The sequence below is a fragment of the Lynx canadensis genome, chromosome B2 (assembly GCF_007474595.2).
Source record: "Lynx canadensis isolate LIC74 chromosome B2, mLynCan4.pri.v2, whole genome shotgun sequence".
In the NCBI taxonomy this organism is placed as follows: domain Eukaryota; kingdom Metazoa; phylum Chordata; class Mammalia; order Carnivora; family Felidae; genus Lynx; species Lynx canadensis.
In genome coordinates, this window is record NC_044307.1 from 119,914,116 (window position 1) to 119,932,848 (window position 18,733).

The 18,733-nt window shown below is 39.2% G+C and overlaps 1 long non-coding RNA gene and 1 other non-coding gene across 3 annotated transcripts in view; one reads left to right on the forward strand and one right to left on the reverse strand.

The window, feature by feature from the left end:
• The window catches only part of LOC116738080, a 146,931-nt gene that overhangs the window by 6,671 nt on the left and 121,527 nt on the right, over positions 1–18,733 (forward strand). The gene's annotated exons all lie outside the window — the stretch shown is intronic.
• Positions 4,091–4,197, reverse strand: LOC115515075. The gene has a single exon (XR_003969141.1). It is a non-coding gene; the product is annotated as a U6 spliceosomal RNA (small nuclear RNA).

The following is an 18,733-nucleotide window of genomic DNA, read 5'->3' on the forward strand; positions in this document are numbered from 1 at the left end:
TTTCAATAAATGTTATTGGTAAATTGCTAAGCATTCAACCTTTACCAAACCTTGTAGGAGACTCACAAGGGGAAAAAAACCTGAAAATTAAAATGAAGTAGAGCAGAATTTGTAGGATTTTTGTGACCCAAACTGATGTATATTCTGAAGCTATTTTAGTATTTCTGGGCTTTTATTGGAAAAAAGAACATCTCATCTAGAATTGAGATTAAACAGCGTAAGGATAAAGAGAAGGCTATAGAGGCTAACAATACAAAGGGTTCAGAAGAGGGAGTTATAATGAGCCTGAAGAGATGACAAGTTGTTTTACTCTTTGGAAACAGACAGTTAGAGGAGACTGATTAGTGAGCTGTCAAGGAGAGCTGGCTTCCTCGGGCACATTCTGGGCACAGTGGTTCAGATAGGTGGGAACCCTTAACATTAGTAATTGCAACATCTTCATAGAGCCTCATTCATTAGCCTTCATAGAGCCTTCAGTCATTAGCGTCAACATCTCTGTACCCATTCTCAATACTGAGACCATTGAGGGAGAGACTTTCTGTTTGTTAAATTTCATCTACCCCTTCCTAAACTCACATAGACTACTGATGTTACCCATCTTTATAGACAGCTCATTAGAGCATACCAGTGAAAGCAAAAATAAAATCTCACAGGATTTATAATAAGGATAACATAATGGAATTGGCTGGCTGGAATCATGATGTCAGAATAATGATAGCTCTCATTTCAGTGTTTCTAGATGCCAGGCCCTGGGGCACTTTATGTGCATTCTCTCATTAAATCCTTGTAATCCTACACATAGTGTTTACTTCTAAAGAATAACAGCCCCCAAACTTACATATGCAAATACAATTTATTTCTAATGTTGACTGTCCTTACATGTATATTTCAAGGCAATTAATATTGAATTTGTCTAGGCTTTATTTTGATTGGCTGCATCTATCTACAGTTGCCAAATTGTATGTCAAAGCCTGAAACTTCAGTTTGTGTTTGACGATCAAAGGAGATAACTTTCTTTTTTGTTTAGTTTAGGAAAATAGTACTCCTCTAAGCCTATTTGAACCCGACCCAAAACTTCATTTCTTTAAAAGTTTTGTGCTATGGCATTGAAGTTTCTGAGTTTGGCTGTTTTGGAAACATTAGTGATCCTATAAAGAAAAATCACTAAGGAATCACCAAATCAGTATTCTCTTAATGGCAATTTCTGGTTACATTTCTTGAGTACTTAGAGGAGAGGTTCCCCGGAGAAAAATATACTGTTGCTCTTTAGCTTTGTTGTATAAACTTGTCAAACTCAGAGAAGTACATTTAAAAATTATTAATACTATTGGTAAACTACATACATTTCTACTTACAGCTTTTTATTTTAAAGAGCAGTAATCTTTATGTTTTTGTTTTGGATTCCTTTATATATTACTTTGGAAATTAAAAAAAAAAGCGCTAAACAACAGTGTTGCATAACTGAGGTTAACAAGAGTGAACATGACTTGATTGCATTAAATTCTTGAGCCCCATCTGTTTCCACAAGCGTCTCCATTTTCATCCAGTGTGTGCTCCTTTTTTCATAGGCTAGTCCCCATGATTTATCGTGGTCCTACCAAGCCTTCTTCAGATGTCTGAGAAGAAGAGGCAGGCCAAAATTGTTACCCTCTACAAGGAGAGCAGTATATTCTCCTTGAGACCAATGCTGATGGATATCTCCAATAAACAAAACGACATCTGAGAGATCAGTTTCTTTTTGACCTCCTCCTCTTCTCTAACTATGCCATGTGAGACTCCTTTGTTAGCTATTTTTCACTCTTTACCCAATAGTACTGATGCCCCTTAATCCTTGCTTATTCTCCTGAGCAATATTCTCCATAACCACAGCTTCAAGGGTCATACACTGATGACCTCCATATCTCCAAACATTCTCATCTTTGGGTCACATATCCAGGATGCCTATTGGACATCCCACTAGATGAACCTTAAATAACTGAAATCTAACATGTGTCTGTTGCTGAATACTAAATGGTGCATGCATGGGATAAAACTCCACAAAACAAGGCAGGAAATAATGAGATGACTGAGGAGCTCTATACTGAGCAATTCCTAGAGCTCACATATATTCATGATTAGGATACAGGATTGTCCATCTTTTTTGAAGCAGGTATATAACTAGTTGATCTAATCATGCCATCAAGAGTCATGTGCTACATATCCACAGAGCGGCAGTCCTAAAGACTGAATACTATGCTGTAAGCACTTGAAAATGACAATTCCCCATTGTATTTGTATTTCTCTTGGACACCCTACCTGATCCTTCCTCTCCCATTTGGGCATAAATGGGGAAAAACAAAGATGACAAGCTCAATTGAGTTTCATGGTTAACTCTGAATTCCTTAAAGGATCTAAGCAAAGCACAAGTGGATGCAGTTTTGTGTGTACTTAAATGGACATGACACACTTCTCCAGTGTCTCTAATCCTTGTCCATGCTGAGAGCCACGTGCAGGGTTATCCAGCTGGTGAGAATAAACAACCATTCAGGGCTTTTGGCTTTCTCTGTGTGTGAGTCACGGAGGGGTGCTTGTTGGAGTGTAAAGAAAGATAAACACATGGCAGCTCTCTAAAGCCTGTTTCTGGAAACCTAGCAGGAAGGAACAGATAGCCATTGTTCAGAGCCTGTAAAGTGTTATGAGACTGGAGTGGGAAATGCATACTTGGGGAAGACCAGACTTTTGATGGATCAGAAATTGAAATGCTTGTAATTAAACTGGAGCTAAACCAGTGGTGACAGAGGGGTTTTTTGGGTGAAAGGATGTAGAGAAAACAGGACTCAAGATCAAGGAGTTGTCAAGTTCAGTTGGATCAGGAATTCTCGTAAGAAAACAAAACAAAACACTGGAGAAAACCTGATTTCCCCTGGAATTGACTTGACAATGTTCATGAGAAGGAAAAAAAAAAAAGCACTGAAGCTCTTTTGCTAGAAGCTACAACTGTATTCATGGCAATGGCCACCTTGGTAATACAATGTGGTAGGTACATACAATTGCCAGATTCTAGTCTGCCATGAAACCCCATTATAATACCTTTCTGTGGAAGCTTGTTCATGCCGTAAGCCTGTTTAGATTCTGCACATCTATGAAAGAGCTTGGGAAATAACCTGAATCCAGCACTGCCTTCGTATGCAAGTAAAAGGGTTCCTGCCCTGGGTCTTGCCCTTCAAGCCCTGCATATCACAAACACATGGCAAAGGAATTTTGTAAGGAGACATGGGTGCCCTTACTGTGGATAGAGTACTCAGTACTGACACAGTACAACCTATAACCATAGATATTCACGTTGTGACCCACATTGTTGGGGCTCCAGGGAAATGTTCGTGCCTATCTTGTGCCCTGTGTCCTAGAAAAAGTGACTGTACCTAGGACTCTGTTGCTGTTGGACAGAGAAACCACTTTGGTAAGAAGGCAGAATTTGAACAGCAGAAACCCTTAAGACAATAATATATATTGAGTGATTTATCAAATCCCTCCTTGCATATACTATAAATGCATATTCGTTCTTTCATAACAAAGTGTGCTCTTCCAGTAGTGATGAGCAACCATTGTTCTTGCTCTTTTTTTGTGTTCTGATTCATGCTTCCAGAGATATTCCCAAACTAGTGTGGTATTCGTAGCACACGCATACATATTGTGGCTGTGGAATATTTTGCAAGGTTAAAAAATTGATATTACTCTTCTGTTGATATTAAATTTCTATACCCATTGTGTTAGTCATCCAAATATCATTAGACCATCAACAGAACACAGATGTGAACACTGAGATGTGTAAAACTTAAGGTGCTTGTCCTTGATAATTTTCTGACTTCCAGCCATGTTAAAACCGTAGATTTGAACACATTTCCAATTTTGTCATTATGACAGTTGCACATGTCAAAGTAAGAGAACAAAACATATTTTTTAGAGTGTCTTAGCTTGATTTGTAACTTAAATATTAGGACATATGGTATGTTGGCCTTCAATTTTACTTTTGTTTTTTTTTAGTTCTATAGGCATTAAGTAGTTTTCCAATTGGTACAAATCATATTTTTTAATATGCAGAAAACGTGAAAAAAATGTGGAATGCTTCACAAATTTGTGTGTCATCCTTGTGCACGAGCCATGCTAATATTCTCTGTACCATTACAATTTTAGTATATGTTCTGCTTAAGTGAGCACTCCAATTTAACTCTTAATTTGTGTCCTGCAACCCTTACTCCTGGGTCTGTCTGAACACACTTGACCCAGCACTATCCAAGCGACCAGGGTTAGGCGACCTGGCTTCCTAGTTGTAACATTTCAACAAGGAAAGGAAGTAATGTCGTGTTAGCCTGAAAATATCTTAACTATTCACTCAGAAAATATTGTCACATGCCTTTGGTTCTGGTGATGTAGTTTCCTTTCTAAAGAGGATTTTCTTTTCCTGAAGAAAATCAGTCATTTTTATGTTCTGCATCTTACAAAGTTTTTTTTTCACTGAGATTTTCCTCCCAGGAGTTCTGGTATAGAACACATGCAGAATAAATTTGGGTCTTGTGCGGAGAAACACTTAGGGAAATCTTCATTTTTAAAGGTCACTGCTGTCCACAACACTTTATAATAACTGCACTCCCCATTTAGTGGGACTTCAGAAATATTGTTTATGAATTATATGTGGAGATAATGAAATATGATGCCAAATTTGTCTGTTTGCTTGTATACACACACCATACACAAATGTATATAATAAATATGTTCATAATGAATTTACCTCTGTAAATAAATGACAATAAGGAGAGCAGAGATGTATAACAAAATGTGTTAAATCTACATTGGGAGCTGATGTAGTGCCCAGGAAAAATTTTCCTAATTTTTTTATGTTTATTTATTTTTGAGAGAGAGAGAGAGTGAGAGAGAGAGCGTGGGTGTGTGCGCAATCACACACACACACACACACACACACACACACACACACACACACAAGTGGGGGAGGGGCAGAGATAGATGGAGACACAGAATCTGAAGCAGGCTCCAGGCCCTGAGGTGTCAGCACAGAGCCCAAGGTGGGACTGGAATCCATGAACTGTGAGATCATGACCTGAGCCAAAGTCGGATGCTCAACCAACTGAGCCACCCAGGTGCCCCCTGAATTTTACTATAATAGAAAGTAAAAGCCATCTATTAGTTGCCCACAGTAGAGAGAAGATAGTGGTTTGTCCTCAAGTACAAATGATGAAGAGGGGACCCCACCTTGAAGGAAGAGTCCCACAGCTAGGGTGGGTAGTCTGTGCTTCCTGCTACTCCTTTTTATTTTACTAATCTCTTAATGAGTCATCCTCCAGGATGCCTCCCCACTAACAAGGGCCCCGAGCTTCCAAATTCCAGGATGGGAGCCCCTACCTTCTCCTTTTCTTGGAGGTCCAGAACTATATGGACCTGTGTTGCTGCTTGATTTTGTTTCTTGTTATTTCTTAACTAGTTTTGGGATAAAGCTTTAGGCCTTCTCTTCTGAAGGAAAGTTAAGGAATCTTGAGTAGCTCTTTAAAGAAACCAAGCTGAAAAAGCCCTGCCCTTGAAACCATAACTTTAAACATATCACTGCTAAAGATTCTGTTTATTCTTAACATGCTTGGAAACATAGGATAAACCACTTGGAAAATGAAAAACTTGAATAAAGAGCATAATACGGCTTTAAAAGTACATGAGGTTTTTCATACATGTGTTGTATGAAGTGTATTATGTCAGTAAAGTAAATAAAGGCTGGTTTCTGATAAACTTAGTAGCATTAGATGTATTTATAACATCCAACACTTTTTAAACGTGGTTTAAAATTAATTATATTTTGAGGAAAATTAGGCAGTTTACATCATTGGGAGATAATTAGAGACACCCTCCTTTAAGCGTCTTGTAAACCAGACTACTGATTTCCAGGGTGCCGTAATCTGTGCAATAGAACATCATCTGTTCTACTTCACTATTGTCTTCGTATTTCTTTTGTTTGTTTATTTCATAAAGCCCTTTGGACTGGAAACCTCACTGTAGAATTGTCAAAGTGAAAATGAGATCTTTAAATATTTGTTACTGTTATGATTTTTTCTTATTATAAAATTTGAATCATACATAAAAATGAAAGTCAATATCTATTTACATTATTTCGTCCTCTTCTAGTTTCAGCCTAAGCCTCTATTGTCTCTATGTCTTGTCTCCTTTGCCCTTAAACTATACTATACAGTCCTTTGTTTTCTGATTCTCAAATATATTTGTCTTTCTTGGGCAGATAAATTTATCTGTCCCAAACTATTTTGTAGGCATTTCTATTTATTTCTTTTTTTCAACTTGGCTTGGTTCTCACATTCAAACTCTTCTACAAGGGTCCCTTGCTTTCTAGTTTCCTCATGTTGATGAAAATCTACATCATAATTGCTTTATATATTTGATTATTGGGCCCTTCTGCCAATTTCATCCCTTCCACTCCTTGCCTCTTCACTCTTGTAATCAATATGTTTTTAAGTTTCTTTATTTATTTTGAAAGAGAGAGAGAGCAGGGGAGGGGCAGAGAGAGGGGAGAGACAGAGAATCCCAAGCAAGCTCCACACTGTTAGCATGGAGCTCAATGCAGGCTCGAACCCATGAACTGCCAGATCATGACCTGAGCCAAAATCAAGAGTCAGACGCTTAACTGATAGAGCCATCCAGACACCCCTATGTGTTTTAATTCATAACTTAAATGTGGCTATCAAAGGTAATTAATCTGCTGGACCATTTGACTACCTAGCCTGGTTCTTTTCCTCATTATCTACTCAAAACAACCACAGATTCGAAAAACGAGGGGCTCCCAACCAAAGGAAACTGTGCTCTGTCTCTGCCTAACTTAAAACTATTAATAGTCAACAAAAAATACTTTATCACGTTTTTCTAACTGCATGTGTAGATTGATCTCCCCAGTCTTCAAATTTTGTCCTCTTCTTTCTCCAAAGAGTTGTCTTCACTTGGAAAAAATCATACTCGTCTCAGACCATTGTCTTCCATAACTCCATCTGGTTTTTGGAAGTGAATCATGTAGACTGCTCATTCTTCTTTAATCCTCTCACATCTTGTTGCAGTGAACAAATCCCTGCTAAATGTTAGTTCAGGCTCTTCATCCTGGAAATGGAATCAAGAGAAAAGAAACTGCCCTCGGCTGCATTTTTATTTGGAAGACTTATTTCTTTTCCTAAAGACTTTTATTTGGAAGACTTATTTCTTATCCCAATTCCCTTGTTTCTCCCCACTTCTTTCAGATACATTTTCCATGTGTAAAGTCTCCAGCCTGGACCAATGTCACCACTCATCTATGGTTTCCAAAACTCTAGCTACCACCAGCAAAGAGCCCCAAGTGCCACAGACACTGTAACTTATCTGCTGGTAAACTGTTCCCTAGATGTTGGTATATACATTTCTTACCTCTCCAGTTAGAGTGTAAATTCCTTTAGCTCAAGAATGAGTCTGCTCTATGATTGTCAAATACCATACCCTGTGGGTGATAAAATCCATTTAGGAAGTTGTGACCGACACTAAAAATAAATCAAATATAAGCAAAAAGAAGATAGATATCTCGGTGAATTACTCATAGTAAGAATAATAATTAATCAAGATGTGGAAATAGTCTGTTTATCTGTGGATAAATGGATAAAGAAAATGAGTATACAGAGGAAAGAAATATATGTATATAATGGAATGATATTCAGTCACAAAAAAGAAGGAAGTCTTGAATTCGTAACGATATGGATGAACCTTGAGGTATTATGCTAAGTGAAATAAAAGAGAGACAAATATTCTCTGATCCCACTTATATGCGGAATCTGAAAAAACAAAAACTAAGCTCGTAAATACAGAGCACAGATTGGTGGTTGCTATAGGTGGGGTTGGGGAATGGAAGAAATGGGTAAAGGAGGTCAAAAGGCACAAACTTCCAGTTATAAAATAAATGAGTCATGAAAAATGTAATATACAGCATGGCAACTCTAATGAATAATCCATATTGCCTATTTGAAAGTTGCAAAGAGAGTAGCTCTTAAAGGTTCTCATTACAAGAAAAAAAACTTGTAACTATATATGACAACTGACGATATGGATGTTAACCAGGCTTATCGTGGTGATTTTATAATATATATGAATGTTGAATCATTATGTTGTGTAACTGAAACTAATGTTATATGCCAGTTATACGTCAAGTCGTAAAAACAAAATTTAGAAATGGGAAGAAAAGAGTAAGAATTGTTTTGGGGAACCTTTTAGTATGTGCCCACTGGGCCATGACCAACATTTTGAGAACCATAGTGTAAGAGCACAATATGTGCTTGGTATTTGGTCATTTAAAGTTGTTAAAAGGAAAGATTTGAAAGAAGCCTGTCTATGCAGTTCTGAGGGTCTTTTTGTTACTCTTGCTGTTTGGTCTTCAGTCTGTGTGGGGTCTAAGCAGTCACTTAGGTTGCTTCGTCAGCTTGGTTGAGTACCTCCTTCCCTTGTTCAGAACATTTGGATGAACCACAGATTCCCTGAGGGAATTTGTATGCTGATGTAAGCCTCATGATGAACACCATGCATAAACTCCACTGTGGGTTTTCTATCTCCCAAATGGGAAGCTAATTATTATTGACATAAACTGCTAAGTTCCACGCCCTTCAATTTATTTTAGCACATATTCATGGAGTCCCTCCTCTGTGCCAAGATTGCATGGACTGAAGATATAGAGTTGAATCAGACGCAGGTTACACCCTAGAAGAGCTAATGATTTAATACAGGAGCTAACAAACTGCAGCCCGCCGGCAAAACCTGGCCCACGGTCTGTTAGTGTAAAGAAAGTTTTATTGGAACTCAGCCAGGCTCAGCCACACAGAACTGAGTAGTTGAAACAGAAACCATCTGGCCCACAGAGCCTAGATATTTACTGAAATATATCTATGAAAACGTTTGCCAATCTCTGATCTAATAAAACCTCAAAATTGAAGATAATACTTTTTTCTATTATATTTCCATATGCAAAAGTGACAGATATATCAAAAGCAATGTAGTATTCTCCTTATTTTTATGACTAAACAACATTGATCCCTGATCTGTTGGGAGCCCTTAAGAGTTGACGAGAAGTGGCTCCTTTTGAAAAGTTGGTGACAGAAAAACATTATGATCTTAACGAAATGACATTTCATGTTTTTCTCTCTTACACGTACATAACCACCCTGCCCAGAACTGGGATGTCTGAAAAGAGTGCCAATATTATCACAAAAAATTACAGAGCTAAATCAGCTGAGCATTAGATCAGAGATCACCCAGGGCCTGCCCATTAGCTGAGGATAGCTCATGGTTATCATATGCTTGGCTCTGAAATTTTTGAACAATGTTAATTTGAGAAATTAATATCACATTAAAATCTGGGTCTTCCAATTCTTTTGAAACGTCAGATTTGGCAACGGTAGGGAACCATTCCCCATGACGAAAGCCCATGGGAGCTGAAAAGCAGCTTCTGTCTTTGAGTGAGACATACATGCTCCAGATTACTCTGTTTTCTTTTTTTTTTTTAATTTTTTTTTAACGTTTATTTATTTTTGAGACAGAGAGAGACAGAGCATGAACAGAGAGAGAGGGAGACACAGAATCCGAAACAGGCTCCAGGCTCTGAGCTGTCAGCACAGAGCCCGACGCGGGGCTCGAACTCACAGACCGTGAGATCATGACCTGAGCCGAAGTCGGACGCTTAACCGACTGAGCCACCCAGGCGCCCCAAGATTACCCTGTTTTCTACTGCTCCCAAATATTTCCTTGACTCAAGATTGTCAATTCCCATTTTCAACAAATTTACATTGCCATTTTTCTCAGTAAAGAAATTTCTCTGTAGCTGTTCTTTTAAAAGTAGTATGACAAGATTAACCAAAAAAGATTATGTTTTTAAAAAAACTTTGTGAATTTAATATGCAGGCAGAAGGTTTTCAGTCTGCACTCACTTTACTAACTTATGTTCTTTTTTAGCCCCCTGTGGAAATGATAGTTTAATGTCTTAACGCCCATAAAGAAAAGCAGAGCCGAAATGTGGCTTAGAACAGTGATCTCCAAAGAGATCCTAGGGAACGTTTAAGATAAACTACTGAGGTTTGGATAAAAAATACTGGAATCTACATAGTTGATCTCCTTCTTACTTTGTATTTTATATTTTTATATATTTTATAAGCTTATAATATAGTTATAAAGCAGTACATATAGCTATACACACATACATATACGCATACACATGTAACTGGGTAGATAGTCAAATGTATTTTAGTGATGGAGGCATGTGATCAAACTAGCCTGCAGACTTTAGTCTCGGGAACCGGGAGAGATCTGGGAAATCATCACATCCAAATGTTCATTTTACAAAGAAAGAATCTGAAATCCCTGGAGGTGAAGTGATCTGGTCAAAGGCACAGCCATGTTAGCAATATACCCCACTGCCTGCTTTTGTCACCAAGGCCTCCATGGGAAAATGAGACCAACATGGCGATAAAAAAAATCCCCCGAAATAGCTGGGCAATTTGTAGGAAACTCAGACTTCTTCCTCCAGCGTAGCACACATTTCAACTGGTGGTACCTAGAATAGCTTCTCTTTTTTGTGTGAAAAATGGCATCTGACCATCTCCCGACTGCCAGTAGAGGCCACCACTGTGGCCGCCTTCTCATTGGCCAGCTCTCACTGGCCCTCTTCTGCCTTCTTTTCCTGTGGAAATAAAATATAAGGGCAGGAGAAAGGACATATTTGGTAATGTTACGCTCCTCAGCTTCCTGCTCGGGGCTGTCTCAGCTGCAAAATGTCAAGGGAAAAAATATCCCTCCAACTTGGAATGAATTCCAGACAGACCCTGATGCCTGCAAATTTGTCAGAGGGAGAGCCAAGTCCAGAAAAGCAGAACATGAAGAAGGCTCATTATGCGACTTCAAGAGACGCTCAAATAATCAGACACTCTGGTATTTATGATTTTCCCCATTTCAGATGGCCTGTAGTTCACAACATTCCCCTCCCTTCACCGCTGATTCTGAACTTCCTTTTAAATTAAACCTCAACAGTTATAAAAAGACTCTCACATTACTTGTAAGCCACAGGCACTACTGGGAGACACTGTTCGTACAGGCCTGTTTGGGGCTGGAGAAGGACAGCTCTTTTTGATTATTAGTCTGGGAAGGGCAGGCCAGGCAGGCAGACTCACTTCACCTTGACCACACCATTGCCCTCCTCTGCTTACCACATCTGTGCCAGGACCCCCTGCCACTCCCAGCGTTTGATACAATGATCTGTACTAAAAAGCAGCTGTTTTGTGCCCTTGGCTTTCCTTTTTCATTGTGGCTTTTATTGTAATGGGGGCGGGGGGCGGGCACGAATCAACCAGCAAATTGATGCCGACTCTCCTGGTTTGTGAATATACCAACAGGACTTGTTTGTAAGGTTGAGTTCTTAGGGGGGGATCTTAGTCTGTTCCTGGCATCCAATGCGTTTTCTTTCTCCTTTAAAACCATTGCCACATGCTGGCAAAAAGGTAAGGAAACAGGATTTGTAATCCAAACCTCATTAAATTGCTACATACACATTTTCCCTTCTGCTTCTCGCTCTTCAGTTCTAAATGCCGTGGCATTTGTTTGTACTTGGTCACCCTGAGTCCTTATTTGGGTTCTCCAGTAGGCACGAAGGCATCCAAGTATCAGTTTTAGCAACCGATGGAAGTACCCACATGAGGAATCGGGTGTTCAGTCCTAACATGCGGTCTCGACGAATAAGGGGCTTCTGTTTTCTTTTCCTAAACCGTCCAGCATCTCGACGCTGGTTTTGCTCCTCAACAGTCTAAGGTTTGTGCTACTTCCATGGTGATCGACTGTTAGGTCATAAACATTAGATTGTGGCATCACCGGATGAGTCAGTCGGGAGGAAGCTGGGCTGGAAATACAGCTGAAAGCCTCTGTTGACAGACAGATGCCTTCTTAATCATGGCCTCCGTGGGGAAAGGAAAACTATCCTGGGCCCACCCCCGGCATTGATTCACAAACCTGGACTGCTCTGGAAGAGGCCCGGAAAGCCCATCCTTGGGGGATACCACTGTTCCCTCCTCCAGGCTTCTCACAGGATAGCCACACAACTCACAGGAGGGGGAAACTGAACAAGGAAGCTCTTTCTGGTTACTTTCTGAGTGTCAGAAAAAAAAAAAAAAAAAAACAAAACAAAACACACAAAAAAACCAGCTTTCATCTTTTTGACGTCTTGAACTGTTCCTTCTTAAAACAGCTTATATTGTCAGCATTGCCTATTCCTTGGTGCATCCGTTTCTGGTAGGGTTCCTATTCCATTACATCGGCCTTGTCTACAATATGGGCATCCTAAGAGTTCACCTTTTGGAAGGCTGGAGGTGGGACTACACAATATCATTTTGTTCCCCTTCATCAATTTGTCCTGTCTCTTTTAAGCCCTGGGGACTACTAGAAATTTTGCCATCTTTTAAAAATTTCTTTACAATTTCTTGAGTCCGTATCTCATTTTAGAAGAATTGATTTCATATTTCCAAATTTAGGTTTTTAGAGAGCATGATGTCAAGAACCACTGTGCATTAGGCTGCTAGGAGACTAGGCAGCAAGAGAAACAATGTCCTTCCCTGTGTCCCCTATCAAGAACTGCTCAGTGCTCCTGCCAGCCTGTTAGGCTTTATCATCCAGTCATTTTAGACCTGCAAGAGAACATTCCATCAGGGGATCAGGTTCTATCATTTCACTGGTATGCAATGTAAGACCACAGAAACTCTAGTACAAACAAATTTTCCATGGCTCAGATTAATAATAGATAGCACTTAAATGGTCAGTCCAATTGTGTTCCCTCCCTGCTAAGGACAGAACACATGACAATAAGCTGAAAATCCAGCCAGGCAAGTCAGACCAGAAGCAAGGAAGAATTTCTGGCCTCAAGGTTACAGAAGAAGTTGTAAAGTTCACCTCTTGAGGCGAATCTTTAAGATGATCCTGAAAAAGCATATGTGAATGGTTATGATCCAGTTCTGACTGGAGTTGGGGGACACATTTATATGATTTCCAAGCTTTCCTTCAAAACATAAGAGTCTTGCAGTGGTTGAAACGTGACTCTGTGCATTTCTCACTGCTATTGAGATTGTTATTCATGATCAGGCTACTTTTACGTAACAAAGACAGATTCTGCTGGTTGGAAGATAAGTGAGGAGTTATTTATTACACCTCTCTTGTTTCAGTCAGGAGAAAACCTAGGCACAGAGAGGTCATTGTCAGATACCTAGAAGAAGAGCTGGGCCTACAGTGCAGACCCCCCTCAGCTCCCTGTGCTGCGTGCTTTACTGCACCATAGTTTTACTAATAGTATAAATCTATTTAAGCTGTAGCTCCAGTTTGTAGGAATTTTGTTTATTTCGTGAGCAGCACTGAGACAGAAATATGAGAATCTCTGGGAATTGGCATGGCTAAATATTACAATTTAGAAGAATAGTTTAGGCAAAGTACAAAAGAGGAAATGCTATTTAGATGAGTTCATTTCTACTCACTAAAAAAAAAAAAAATTAAAAAATTAAACTCAAGATCCAACAACATTTTCCTTTACTTAGCCCAACATCAGAGGCTTTACACAGCAACTCCCCAAACAAATCTGTTTCATATATTTCATCTTTCCAACTAAGGACCTTTTTAAATATCTGATCTTGAGTTTATTAACTTCTCTTAGAAAAAGTTCTATTTCATCTCTACAAATGCAAAACTGAACCTGATTTTACCTCTCTCTTGTTTTATAATTATTTAAATGGATAATGCTGACTGCTCTTAGAAGACATCCAACAGCTTTAATTTCTAAGATGTGACTTCCTTCCCCCCACTTCTCCCTTCTTTTCTTCCTTCCTCCCTCCCTCCCTCTCTCCCTTCTTTCCTTCCTTCCTCCCTCCCTCCCTCTCTCCCTTCTTTCCTTCCTTCCTCCCTCCCTCCCTCCCTTCCTTCCTTCCTTCCTTCCTTCCTTCCTTCTTTCCTTCATCTTGGAGAACTGCTTGCATTGGTTGTTCATTTGTAGAATTCTCACCTGCCTTTATCTTGGAGGATAATCTATTCATTTTGATGAGGGAACATAAGGCAGCTGAAGGCCAAGCACAAGCTAGCACAACCCCAACCCTCCTAACCTCAGGTGGGTTATATGTGATATTCCTCAGGGACTTCTGGCTGCCTAAGAACAAAGAAAAGGACAATCTTACCAAAAGCCTAACCTCCAGTAACCTACAGACTCCCTTTCCTGGAGTCCTAATATCACCCTCATCAAGATGTAGGGGTTTAAATGCTTGCCACGGTGATGTGGGTAACAAAGGCAAATGAAAAATTAAATTCTCTCACTGCCTACAATCCATTGACAAGTCCTTGCAACAGGCAGATTGACCTTCGCTAGGAGCTCAACTGCATCCTGGATGCTACGGGCAAAAGGGAATCTTGGCTTAACATTATCCTGACCCCCCAGGATCCTGTGAGTCTCCTTAAACACATAAAAATTTCTTTGCAAAAGTCCTTTATCTTTAACCCCCAAGTATATGTTGGCAATTATACTCCAAGCGTATGGCCCCTGATACACATCTGAAGGGTCTCATGACTGAGGTTTTAGTAAACAGTAATAAATGGCATTTTCCTAACGTCAGCTAGCCCCTCAAGGTACTGGAAACCTTGCTTCCAAAATTCCTTGGAGACTTACACTGTCCCTAACTCCCTCCATACCTGAAGGTATATAATCACTCTTCACAATCCCAGTACAGCTCTCTTTGTGCCCACAGGTCCTGTCCCTGTGCTTTAATAAAATCACATTTTTGCACCAAAGACGTCTTCAAGAATTCTTTCTTGCCCACTGACTCCGAACCCCACGATCACCCCCAAAATCCATCAATTTCACATTGAATTCCAGTTAAATTATTCCTTTGGTTTTCTGCATGGAAGCTGCATTCGAAGGGCTTTCTCAATCCTATTCTGGATCAGAAGTCATGGCTCACAGATGCATTTCCTTTGAATGACTTTAATACACAGGAGATAAAGTAATTACAGTAAATGATAAAATTCGCCCCTAAAGCTGATATTAACATTATAATATCTCTCTTCTTCCCTGTTTTGGTCTTTTTAGATTCTTTGTTGGGCATCGAACAAAATCATAGTTTTAGTAAACTTCCCACGAAGTCTGAGTAAGCACTTTCCTAGTTGGTTTGATTTAGGGCGTTCCAAAAGCCCTTTTTATCCCAGGTGTTATTTTATCTGTCAATCAACCGGAAACTAAAATTCCAACTAAGGGATTGCACTGTTCAGGTTAAGACACCTCCAAAACGCAGTGTGGGGGTTGGCACCCAGTGGTGTCACAGTATTAACCCATTAGTACCCATGAGTACGTTAGTTTTATATAATGGATCTCAGCATGGGATCCAAAGGTTATATCCAAGGAGGATTATATTTTGGTAGTATACATGCATGGTCTAGATTAATTATGCCAGGAAAGGAAGCCCAAGTTGGACAAGAGCGGTGGAAGATTAAGGTAAAAATAAGAGAAGGTGCCAAATAGACCATGACTCAATCACAGTTTTCTCTTCACCTGTTTCGGGAGGCTGTGTTTATATTACTCACGTTTCAAGCATTGTGAATACATCTGTTGCCTTCTTTCTCAAAGGTCTTCACAGCTGTTCATGGACTTGACTCTTCAGGTTGAGTGTGAAGTGAATATATCATTAAATGAGGGTTTGTTGGATCCAGAGGCCCTTTTAGAGTAGTATATGTGCAGCAGAGTAGGTAAAAACTTGACAAAGCAAGACAGGAGTTTAGTAGTCAAATTTTATGATGGTTTCCATGGGTCAGGGGAGGCAAGCAAGGCATAGAATGTAAGAGAAAAGGGAATTTAGGTCATTTTTTAAGTTAAGAAAAAACAAGTTGGAATAAGAAGGCTGGAAATACTACTACAAGTCAAATACCCATTTTAGTTCCAGAGATGAATTGTGAGAAAGTAAGTCTCAGCTCAGCCTAGTGAAGAGACCATTGTTGTCTTGCTTTCATTGCTATTCTTTTCAGATAAAGCAACAAAATACATCAGCACTGTGTGTGTGTGTGTGTGTGTGTGTGTGTGTGTGTTGAAGTAGATTTCAGAAGACACAGACAAACTATGAGCTATGCATTACATTTCCATCAATGAAAATAATGGAACATAATCATTTGGCTGCTATAACTGGCTATTTGTATCCAGCAAATTAGAGAAAATCTGGTGATACACAACTGCCGTTTTCCAGAAAGTGACATTTTGAGGGAATAAAATCTTTCTAGGGATTGAGTTTTGGAGATTAGTTAACCTGGCAATTTCGCTGTGGAGTGGGGTTAAGAACAGTGTTGTAATTCAAATAAAGGTATCACTCCTCTCCTTTACCTGTAGACAAAACTGATTACCACCTATTAAGGCTATCAGGAAAATAGTAGCAAGAGTTGTAACAGTTAAATTTTACATCCAAATTAGGGAGTTAGTACAATAAGAGCTTTAATGATTATTTCGAAATCAAAATTTGAACACATGCAAAACATATCCACCGGAGAAACATACATACATTTCTCATGAATTGGTATTTCATTCATTCACTCATTTATTCACTCAACGAATGCTATTTGGAACTACTATGAACCTACTAAATTTTATTGGTCAGGGTTCTTTAGAGAAACGGAACTGCCTAGATGTGTATATATCTTGTTAGTTACATGTATAAAAAGAGGGAGATTTATTTTAAGGAATTGGCTCAGGTGATGGGGAAACTTGGCAAGTCCAAGATCTGCAGGATAAGCCTACAGGCTGGAGAGCCAGGGAAGAGTTACAGTTTGAGTCTGAAGGCAGTCTTTCTGGCAGAATTCTTGGATTGGGCAGTTTCAGTCTCTTTTCTCTTCAAGCCTTCAATTGATTGGACACAGCCCACACACATTACGGAGGGTAACTTGCTCTCCCGAAGTCTTCTGACTTAAATGTTAATCTCATTTTTAAAATAGTTTCACAGTTGGGGTGCCTGGGTGGCTCAGTCGGTTTAGTGTCTGACTTTGGCTCAGGTCATAATCTCAGGTTTGTGAGTTTGAGCCCCGTGTTGGGCTCTGTGCCAACAGCTCAGAGCTTGGAGACAGCTTTGGATTCTGTGTCTTCTCTCTCTGCCCCCCCCCCCCACACTCTGTGTCTCTCTCAAAAATAAATAAACATTGAAAAAAAATTTTTTTAAGTAATAAAAAGTAAAATAGTTTCACAGAAACATCTACAATATTGTTTGACCAAATATCTGGGTAACATGGCCTAGCCAAGTTGGCACATAAAATTAACCATGCCATGAGGGCTAGGCATAGCCCTATTATTTCCTGTTATGGAAATAACCATTATCTCATGGAGCTTACATTCTAGTGCCTTTTATAAATTTGAGACATGTTGCCACAGACTTTACAAAAAATACCTAAAGTTAAATTCAGTTGGTAGCATTCTTACCCTCACCTTTTGGAGATGATGATGATGATGGTGGTGGTGGTGGTGATTATTTAGCATCTTCCTGGGATTACCTGGATTGAGAAACCTCATGTACTAGTAGTTATACTTAGTTTGTTGCCATTTTTGGCAATGCTAGGATCACAAGAATCTTTCTGAAGAATGAGGCATCTTTTTCTTTATCCTACTAAGATTAGAGCAGTAGAAACTATGATCATATGACACTTTCCCTAATACTTTTAGAAAACTACACAAGACATCTCACTGAGCAGAATCAGACTGTGAAGCACATGAGAAAATAAGGGACCAGCTGTAATATCAGAGACACACTACAGAAAGTTTTATGGATTCCAGTTTGTTTACTTGCAAGGGAAATGTCTGAAAGCCTGAAGTATACATTACACATAATTTGGCTGCACTTAGAGGAAAATCTTGGATTGCCCTGAACCTTCTAACTTTTATCAAACAAAGAACCTATTGTCACCTTTCCATATCCTTTGGTGAAACACAGAAAATTTCCATCTATGTTTTACTTATTATTATTTTATTTTACTTTTTTTTTTTTTGCTTACAGTTTTTTTTTTTTTTTTTTTTTTTTTTTTTTTTTTTTATTCCACTTCAATACACCTGTTTTCAAGTGCTAAGTGAAATCACTCCTTATCCTTGGGAGAAAATGACACAAGAAATGATAGTCATGGAATCTTCCTCTGGATGTGGGCACAGAAATAGTTCTCAAAATAAATCATGGCCACACACAGGTAGCTTCTTCATGCGGTGACTTGGTGACTTCACAAGATAGGCCCCACCCCACCCATCTGGGACGAGCATGATGGGCTGTCTCCTCTCTGGAGGCCTGTAATTATAGTACAAAGACAGAGGTGCATCTATGAAAGCAAACTTTGTCCAGATCTCTAAGGTACATTTTGCTTCTACAAATTACCTCACTTGGGGGCTCATGGTAGAAGAAGTCATTAAATGTCTCTGGAAAGATACATAGAAGAGCTGGTAACATTGTTTCCTCTGGGGTGGGGAGCTCTGGGTAAGGGTAGGGGGGGAAGCTTACTTCTCAATGCAAGCCTCTGTACTATTGGAAATTTACTATTTGCATATATTATCTCCTTAAAATTAGCCACCTACCTAGCCGGTTAACTAGCTAACTATATTAGTAAAATATTTTTAAAAATCCAAATAACTATAAATACCTGAATCTTCTGTCATTATTTAGTT